The 6,991-nt window shown below is 43.3% G+C and overlaps 2 long non-coding RNA genes across 2 annotated transcripts; one reads left to right on the top strand and one right to left on the bottom strand.

Annotated features, from left to right (window-relative positions):
• Positions 1-625: 625 nt before the first annotated feature.
• LOC136362144 (uncharacterized) lies at positions 626-4,818 on the top strand. Its single transcript, XR_010743738.1, has 3 exons — positions 626-697; positions 1,190-1,842; positions 3,482-4,818. It is a non-coding gene; the product is annotated as an uncharacterized lncRNA (long non-coding RNA).
• LOC136362147 (uncharacterized) lies at positions 816-3,488 on the bottom strand. Its single transcript, XR_010743741.1, has 2 exons — positions 2,163-3,488; positions 816-1,259 (listed from the first exon to the last, which is right to left on the bottom strand). It is a non-coding gene; the product is annotated as an uncharacterized lncRNA (long non-coding RNA).
• Positions 4,819-6,991: the final 2,173 nt, after the last annotated feature.

Genomic DNA, 6,991 nt, shown 5'->3' on the forward strand with positions numbered 1-6,991 from the left:
TGCAAATATTCTGTCCAGCTAGAAACAAAGCCTAAAGTCATTCATGAGTTAATTTTCAAAGCTTGGTGGGTGTAGCCAGGATGCTGAGGTAAGTGGAGGTGCACAGTGGTTCTCCAGGTCGTGTCACATGTACAACAGAGTGCGAGCTGTAATAGGGCTGATTTTCATGATTTCACCTGACAGAAAACTTTGACTGAAAATTTAGGGCAAGGGGCTTCATTTACATCTGGGCTGAGATGAGGGAAGAGTGTTAATAGCTCAGGGAGATCTTGTAGGTTTGCACTAAGTAGACCAAGACCTGTTTTGTTTTCACCTCAGAAAGTGACTTTTGGCAAGGTAGTTCAATATTTTGCTTCTCATTTACCCACTCATAGAATGGAGATGTTCTTACTCATTCCATGGAAGTTCCTAATGGCAAAAGCACTCATTATTTTGTGTAAAGCCTAGTTTACACAGGGAAATAGTTTTTGAGACCTAAATGTATGTATTTGTAAAGGAAGGGTCCACGGCAGGTATTATTTTTTTATAAGACCACCTGCTTAATTTAGTCCACCTAACTTCAGAAAGAGCTTAAGCTGAACTGGGAAGTGCCAGAAGAACCATCAATCTGTTGCTGGACTTTTCCCTGACAGATTCCCAACACTTGCTCTCCAACTCCAGGAGGAGAGAGAGAGAGCAGATTTCTCTTGGAATTAGTGTAAGCAACACTTCACCTCATCTCGGTTATGTTCCTTACAGTAAGGACTCTCTCCCGCAAAAACAGAACATAAAATGTTCCAAAAACAACAGCAAAAAAAAAAAAAAAAAAAAAAAAAAAGGGAAAGCAAAGCTGATTTAAAGTCCTAAGCAAAAAGCACAAAAATCTGAATACGACTTCATCGCCGATACTCAAATGCGTCGTCCTTTCCGTGTTTTTGCTATCAGCAGTATTTTAAAAGGCGTATCATCCGTCAAGATTCCCCTTCTTTGTCCCCATTATTCAGAGTCATGGCAGGAAGATGAGAGCATTACCATCCATATCACTTCTTTAATTCCCTGCCCTTGAATAAGGGCAATAAGAGCCCTGCATAATAGAGTTTTCAGCGGAGAGAGTAAATGGGAATCGGTTGTTAATTCAATACAGGATCCAGAAGCCGTCTCTGCCTTCTCTTTTCTCAAGGTAATACTCTGCCTCCAATTGTCATTATAGCCGAGAATGAAATTATTTGAATTCTGGACACATCAGCACAAAACCCAAGACTCCCTGCCAATTTCGTTGCCTGCTTGGAAGAGAACATCAGAGAGCATCACTCATTTATACGACTGCCAGCCTGAGACTGTAAATTCAGAAAACAAGGAGGCCTCAGGTGCTGCACTTTAACAGGTCTTTCCGCTCCTGAATCTGCCCCCCTCGCACACAAGGTAACATTTTATCTCTGAAAGGCAAAGCTTTCAAGCATCTGCCAGAGCACACGCTCTGTATGGCCTGAATGTGAATTGAAAATGAGACTATTAAGTTTATTAATTGGTATCAGTGACTTAAGGCTTTGAAGGAGATTCATGGCACTCGGGAAAATAATCTATAAAGATTTCTGTTGCTCTAAAAAGACAGTGCAGCATCAGCTTATTTCACTTGCAGCAGGTTCATCTCTTTTATGGAGCACATACTGCACTGCAGGAAAAGCGAATTTTAATGGACACTGGAAAAAATTATCTATTCCTCTGTCCCACAACAACTTAAAAAAAACCAACATAAAAAGGCACAGAACAGAGAGATTGAGATACACTATCACAAAACATTTAAGGCACCATAATTAAATTAAGATTCAGAAGTCTGTCAGAGAGATGAAGATTAAACTGGCGGTAAGTTGAACCGTGTTTGAAGCAACTTGTTCCCTCCTGCTGAGGGTTGCTTTGTACCAGGCTAATGAGAAGGCACATCTCAGGAAGGCTCCTAACAAACCAGCAGATCGCTGATGGTAATTAACCAACGTGGTTTGCAGGAGCATACACCATGTGCCATTTTCAAGTGCCTCGCAAGCATTAATTAATGTGTTATTGTATTTCTTGCTCCAATTTTAGGTCACAAGCCCTGCCCCATAGCAGGCTGTGCATGACAAATTTTGATTTTTAAAAGATTTTCAGGGAAGAGATTTTTTTTTTAAGTGAAAAATTGAGTGGACCTTTTGCTAAGTGCTCTGTGATCGGCTCTGCTCTGTATCTGGCAGATTCTGGTTACATTTACAGCTTGGCACAAGGCAGCCAAAAGGGAATGGACTGCAAGAAGGTTGATTCCTGTGGAGGTGCTGGAACTGGAGGAGAGGCAACAAGGAATGTTGTAACAGGAAGCGACTAGGATGATGGAAAGCTGCTGCTTTGCAGTGTTGAGAGAGAAATAACTTTTGAAAGCCGTGACCCAAGACAAATAATTCCTTCTGTAGTCCAGTAGCTCTGCACCAACTACATTTCATGTGATTCCTGAGATGTTTCCTCTTCGGGGCTGTAACTTCCTGGCTTGGTTGGTAAAACATTCATAGGGTTTTGGTTTTCTCTTCTCCTCAGATGTGTCTTGCATCTTGTCTCAGACAACTTCACCAATGTGTTTCATAACAGCTGTGAGGTGGTTCTGAGATACAGAAATGCTTTACTTACTTACTTCTATTTTAAATAAACACAGTAAAAGTGAAATTCTCCTTCAATGAGGCGCATAGTCTTCAGTCTGGAATTGTGACAGCTGCCCAAACCAGCGCTTATCATGTTGCTATCTCATAAAAAAGGTCCAACACCTGCAATTATCAACTTAAAGATGCCCTGCAACATGGGGAAACTCCTGGTGGGCTCTAAGATAAGGCTCCATCACAAGGTGGCTGTGATTTTTTGCTGTTGGTGTCTGTGAGCGAGCACCTAACGAACCGTGATGCAGCCGCCCTGGAATTCCTGGAGCTGGCCCAGCAGCGAGTGTGACCCACCATGCAGCAGAAGCGTGCTGTCCAGCTGATAAGGAAACGTGCATCAGCAAACACGGCTTATTTATCCCGTAAAAACCGCTTTGGAGGAGTGCAAGCAGAAAGAGCCCGGGTCTGCACTCCACAGATAAGAGCTCTGACCAAAAGGACGACCAAAGGTCGCACCAGGCCTCCTGGAAACTCCCAAAGAGAAGCTTTCAGTGGGAATGGATGACTAAGGGAATTGCAAAGGGCTTCTGGAGGCTTTTATCTGTGTGCTACCTCTCCAAATGCAGCTCAGCACTTCAGTCATTTGTTGTTGCATGCTCTGATGAATGTGCTCTGGCTCGAGGAGCTGGTAGCCAAAAATCCCCACCACTGCAGTCGTGACCGACTGCCCGCCTCGTTAACAATCTCAGCTAATGACCTAAGGACAGTGTGTGCAGCTGAAAAGCGAGCTGCTATCTGGGTCATACACATGTGGGGTTTTTTCAGGCCAGGAAAGACTCACTAGCAGTTTTCTCCATGGATGCCTCATTATTCTCTATGTTCCTCAGGTAAAGGAAGATCTCCTGAGCCCCCACACAAAGCAAGCAGGCATCTTGGCACTTTCCACAGGATTGTGAAATATTCCTGCAGCCCCTTTCAGCATGGTCTCTCACACATCCCTTAGGCCATGAGCCACATCATGGCACTGGGAATCACACACAGTGAAACTGCTGGAATTGTGTGAAATTAGAAATACTGCGGAGGCAAGAATCATGCCTTTCTATGCCATCCATGCTCTCTAAAGTAAATAAACTTTGGTTTTTTATACTTTCCCAGGTAACGTTTCCATTTGTAGTAGTATCTTGTATTTGATTTATGCGAGAGGATGATATGAATTGAAAAACCAACTCGGAGCTCAGCCAGGCTGTGAAAGAATAAAACTTGGCTACGCTGCTTTGTGCCAACAGGGAATCTTTGATCTGAGGAAAAAAGCGCGGTCTATCAACATTGCTCTCCAAGTGGGATTCCAAGCTCTCCAAACATACATAAATATTTCAGGCCCGTTTTGGAGCTAAGAATCTGAGACAAAAAGATTTGCTAATAACCAAAGACAAGCCTGAAGCCACCTTGATGCAGAGCAGGGAGGAATGGACATGGATTTTTGATAACCTCAGGCAACTGATGCAGGCAAAAGTATCCACCTGGGAGATGGTCCAGAAGGATGAAAGCTGGGAGCAGACTCCAGTTGCTTTGTAAGCACCAGATGAAGTCCACTGGTTGATTCTTGGAGATTCCCTGGACTTCCTTTGACTGTGGAGCTGCCAAGGCTAATTTACCACCGTGTGAGATTTGGGAGGGGTTTTGTTGGTTTATGGTGGGTTTGCGTGGCTGTGACAAGGCAGGCATTTTTTTCAGCTGTTGTTTCATTGTGTCAGGAGGCAGCTGGAAGCTGTGCTCTGTCAGAAATCCCATTTGTTACTAAAATGTCTAACAAGCTCCCGTGCAATACTTATGTAGGCATTTCCCTGAAGTTCTGGCTCTGCTCCCTCCCTGTCATCTCTCACATCTCATCTGAGATTCACTCTTGTGAAGCCTGAAGATGCGATTTGTTATCAGTTCATATGTAAATCCCCCACTGTTCAAAGGATTGCTGAACTGTCTTTATGTTTGTGTGATTCACAGGAGTCACCGCAGGATCTTACAGCTTACAGCTCATTTTGAATTTTCCTACCCTGCTCCTTCCGTGCTCTTTATTACGGTCACTCCTTGTGTTCTGGTTAATTTTACATGATCAGATTTCCAAGCCAAGGTTGCTGCCTGGTTATTCCTGTGAAGCCCTGACCTTATGGCATCTTTGCTACAGCAAAGAACAAACCCAATAAGAACAGTATCATAATAACAGAAATTTTCTGGACCTCAGCTTCTTTCTTGCTACCAATTCCCCAAGGTGCCTCCTCCCCTCAAAGTCTCAATTTTCCCCACGTAGTATGGTCCATTTAGAGCACTAAAAAGCTGATCTTTTGAAGAGCAGACCATTCCCCAAAACCTTAGCACATTAGCTAAATTTCCAGAGACACTCAGCACCCGGTGGGTAAGATCCCCAGTGTGTCATTTCATTAGATTTTCAAGAAGTAAAAATAAATGAAGGATGCTAAAAGCCTCATCATCTCTCACAGATTAAACACGGGAAGCACGGAGCAATCTGAGCAGTTTTCAGCCCGATGAGTACCTCTGATCTATTTGGCCATTTGTGCTCCATGGCCAGTGATAATGGAAGAAAAATTAGGCTCCATTATTAAAGTGGTAAAAAACCTTTATGTCTAGGCTGAGCTAGGAAAATTCCACGATAACTTACTGGTGTCACAGTTTCTGCAGCTGTCAGTGATTTGATGGAGGATGCAAAGGCTGCTGTGGGTAAAACACTGAAATACTACAATTTTAAATGGCTTTGTGTTTGCTTTTGGGTTCTGTGGGTTTTGTTTGGTTGAGGCTGAAGGTTTTTTTCCTTCAGTCTCAGCAACAGATTTTTCTGTCTTCCTATGTTTTGTTTGTTTTTTTTTTTTTTTTTAAATAATTTTTAGGACATTCGTTAGGAAAGTAAGATGCCAGCCATTTCTGCACTTGAGGAGCCTCTAGCCTGACCAGGGCTGATAATCAATTTTTATAACTAACTCTTATACCTCCTCCACCTTCATCTTCGCCACTGCCTTGGGTAACAGCTTGAATCTATGCAAGTGCTAGAAGCAAAAGTATCCAGGCTTTTGGCAAAACCTGAAAGACATAAAGAATTATAGACCTTCTCTGGGCTCTGCGTTATTAGATTTTCATGGGCCACAAACCCAAGGACAAACACAAGTAATATCATTTTATTAGCGTTTTAAATATACTTTTGGTTTCTTCTTGGAGTTTTCTTCTCTGCTGGGAACTTACAATTATAGAAATTATACAGGACAAAAACCTCCCCAGCAGCTAACAATAGCGCAGTCATAAAACCACCCCCTTGTTCCTTTCCAGTCCTTATTTGAGTAGTGTTGCCAGGACAATGAATTGTTTCATTAAAATCCTACTGATACCCCAAAAAGAAGAGAGAAAAGAATTTCTAGTGTAATATCATGCAGAAGAAATAATCCCTTCCTTCATATATGAACATTTAACTCACTAAAGGTGAGGGCCATAAAAAGAAGAGCATCTATTTTTTGCGCAGCTGTCGCGCATTGAGCGTTTTTTTTCTCTAAAATGTGATCCTGAGACGCAACACAATTTTTTTGTTTCGTTTTGATTATATTCAATTCAGTAAATTTAATTTCCCAGTCTCAGTTTTGCCCACTTTATTACCGTCCATTCAGATCACTAAGAAGCCGATCTTGTGAAAAGCACACCATGCCCTGAGCAAAACCCCTCGGCACGTAAATTGAATTTCAGGAGACCGCGGCTTCTGAGTTCTGAGGGCCGAATTCTGAGGGCTGAGCTCTCAATTCTGAGGGCTGAGCTCTCAATTCTGAGTTCTGAGGGATGAATTCTGAGGGCTGAGCTCTCAATTCTGAGGGCTGAGCTCTCAATTCTGAGTTCTGAGGAATGAATTCTGAGGGCTGAGCTCTCAATTCTGAGGGCTGAGGGATGAATTCTGAGGGCTGAGTTCTGAATTCTGAGGGCTGAGCTCTCAATTCTGAGTTCTGAGGGATGAATTCTGAGGGCTGAGTTCTCAATTCTGAGGGCTGAGCTCTCGATTCTGAGGGCTGAGCTCCCAATTCTGAGGGCTGAGCTCTCGATTCTGAGGGCTGAGCTCCCAATTCTGAGTTCTGAGGGATGAATTCTGAGGGCTGAGCTCTCAATTCTGAGTTCTGAGGGCCGAATTCTGAGGGCTGAGCTCTCAATTCTGAGGGCTGAGCTCTCAATTCTGAGTTCTGAGGGATGAATTCTGAGGGCTGAGTTCTGAATTCTGAGGGCTGAGCTCTCAATTCTGAGGGCTGAGCTCTCAATTCTGAGTTCTGAGGGCCGAATTCTGAGGGCTGAGCTCTCAATTCTGAGTTCTGAGGGATGAATTCTGAGGGCTGAGTTCTGAATTCTGAGGGCTGAGC

This window comes from Sylvia atricapilla, chromosome 6, assembly GCF_009819655.1.
Source record: "Sylvia atricapilla isolate bSylAtr1 chromosome 6, bSylAtr1.pri, whole genome shotgun sequence".
NCBI lineage: Eukaryota > Metazoa > Chordata > Aves > Passeriformes > Sylviidae > Sylvia > Sylvia atricapilla.